The sequence below is a fragment of the Cibotium barometz genome, chromosome 29 (assembly GCF_041138505.1).
Source record: "Cibotium barometz isolate CiBa-2024 chromosome 29, ASM4113850v1, whole genome shotgun sequence".
Classification (NCBI taxonomy): Eukaryota; Viridiplantae; Streptophyta; class Polypodiopsida; order Cyatheales; family Cibotiaceae; genus Cibotium; species Cibotium barometz.
Window position 1 is genome coordinate 41,348,260 of NC_141074.1, and position 3,052 is coordinate 41,351,311.

The window sequence follows — 3,052 nt, forward strand, 5'->3', positions numbered from 1 at the left end:
TTGTTCTTATCAAGCTTCTTTGAAACAATTTGGTTTATTCCATCATTCGACATCTTGTCTATAACACAAATTCACCAAAAATAGCACTCTTGTTTGATCTACACTAATTGTTGTATACTCTGCAGCAGCAGCGGTACTATACTGCACCTAAACTATCATAACTAGTGACCTCAATTTTCATATATACCCACAATGGAAACTTTAAGACCTCTTTGCAGTACACAGTGCACAACCAAACTCCCTTCTTGTAGTTCCAAAAATAGAGTTCTGTAGAGAATCAAAACTTACACACAATGGCCGTGAACGCTTACAAACTAAAAAATGGAGGTCTAGACACACCACCCAAAACACTTTTTGAGCCTGAAAAATTTTGTCCAACGAGCTATATAGTTTCCCTGTAGCTTTTCTCCCATGAAGAAATCCGCTCAATCGGAGTTCATTTGTTGATGCCTCCCAAAGAGCTCTCGACAAGGGTGTAGTAGAGCCAACAAAAAGGGGGAAGAGTAAGTGAAGCTCTTACCATTGTACCACTTCCCATGCTTCTCTTGCTTTGCCAGCTCAGCCCTTAGCATGAACCCGGCTTTGATACCATGAAAAGATGCAGGGGAGAAGAGATCTTCAGCTCTTGCAAGCGCACACACACTCACACAAACCATAGAAGAGAACACACATAATAGAGTATATACAAGCGGTTCATAATGTGAACACACTAAAAGGAGTGGGTAGGTGTGGACTAGTCGATCTGGTCCCAACTATAGAATCTTTAGCAAAGATATGTTAGTGCCAGCTACCAAACCTCACCACTGATGTAAATGTTGAACGGTCATGCAAATGCCTCGTGAGTGTCAGCTCTTTTTGAGCTTGACATCTCAGCAATTGAGACACAAGATGAGGAAAAGATGGTGTTGAGTTCTTTAGACATGGATTACAACAATTAACATTTATTCTCACTATCCAAATGCACTTGTTAGTACACGTAGTAGAAGTGGTTATGAAAGTAGATACTATCCAGGATGTCCTTTATTGGAAAGATTAATGAACTTAAAGGGCTTTCTAAGACAAAGGGGAAGGCCTAAAGGGAGCATTTTAGAAGGTTATCTAGCTCAAGAATCAATGTTATATATCTCAAAGTTTCTTAGTCAAATATATCCATGTATACCTTGCCTTTGGCACAACAAAGATTATGAGTATATAGTTCGAGAGGTACCACAAGGAAATGGGATCACCTATAAGATGAATGAATCCTTATGACATTAAATCAATAAATTAAATTATATCTTGAATTCTTTATAAATGAAAAAGTGGATTGATAGGTATAAAGAGGCACATGTGGAAGGACCAAATGCTAGAATACTTTTGAGTGAAGACATAGATATCTTCCATCTAGTCAAGGTTTCACTTTTTCCCCCATAGATATAACACTAAAAGACTACTATTAGGCAAGCAAAGGATAACAATCAAAGGATCAATGTGATGAATGAGAGATGGAGTTTGCAAGAGAATGCAAGTGGTATGTAATTAAGTTAGAGCACATACATAAGCCTATTTAGTAAATTTTCTCGTATTATTGATTGTTTTTTCTTAAATGTTTATTATAGTATTGTAAATTTAGAGCATTGCCTCAAGGATGCTGGTGCCTTCACAAAAAGTAATAAGTTAAGTGGCTTAAAATCTCATGATTGGCACAAGTCTTATAGGTATATAGACTTTTAAGCTCTTTTATTTGAGACTTCCACTAATGTATTTTTTTGTTTTAGTGTTTTATTTGAGACTTCCACTAATGTATGTTTGTGGATGGTGTTACTTTGTAGTTTATGCTTCGTATTGCAATTGCATAACTGAACACATTATGATTACCATTTATAAGAACAAGTGGTTTAGTAATATGTATTTATTCAAAGGATATTAACTTTACAACCTATTGAGCACCTATTGAGCAAGTGAGAATCAACTCGATAGAAGTAGTGTGCTTAATTGAGATGCATTTTCCAACAGCTATTGTTAATAGATTAGGTTGAAAATAGCAAGTGATATCTATTAGGTGTTCTTTTTGAAAAGATTTATGAATAACTTAAAAGATTTTGTGAGACAAAGGGCAAGGGAGCACGGAATAAGGTTGTCTAGTTAAAGAATCACTTGTATATATGCTCTGGGTGAGTACTTTTAGGAAGACATGCATACAACATTCATTCGAAGGTTATTCAAAATACCATTTTCTGTGAATTTTGACTTAATAAAATGACCCATTTTTCTTTATAAACTTCTGGTCTTTTTTTCAAAATGCTATTTAAACCCCCCTTATGTAAGTAGATTTTTGTAAATGTTTCTCAAAATCTTGGTTAGAAAAACCCTCCTAATGATCACATATAGTAGATTTACATATTTGTTAGTAAACTGTAATGAAGGGGGCTTGGTATTGGATATAAAGGGAACCCATGGGCATGGATATGGCTGGGCAAGTATGGAGGCCCAACATTAATGAGTGTGAAAAGGTGGGCAAGTATATAAGTGAATAAATTGTAATTAGGGGATCTAATCATTTTGACTAATCAAATCATACTTCTAGGAGCTCCAAGCTTCTATGGCTATGGTGGTACTCCCTTGAGTGCACGTGGTACTCCATCATGAGTGCATGTGGTACTCCATTATGAGTGCATTCTTGTTCTTTCTCTCCCCATCATTACAATGGTATCAGAGCAAGTGTATGCTTGCTTAAGCTTAGCCTAAGCTTAGGTAAGCTTAAGATTAGCATTAAGGCCTTTAATGGTGCTGCATTTGATTGTGCACGATAATGGCTGCTAGTCGCCGTGAAGGAAGGTGCACGTTCTATGACTATTAGTCCACGATTAGGTGCCCTACGTCATCTATGGGAGGGTCTTCTTAGAGATTTTGGGATTGACACTTCAAAGTATGGTAATGGCTGAAATTTACAGCATTTAAATGTTTACTCTAACTCTCTATTACATACTTATCAAACCTTTAAGGCTGCATTTTGGGATTTAGCAAGAGAAGGCTTAATCAATGCATTCTAGCTTCTTGAATGCCATTATTC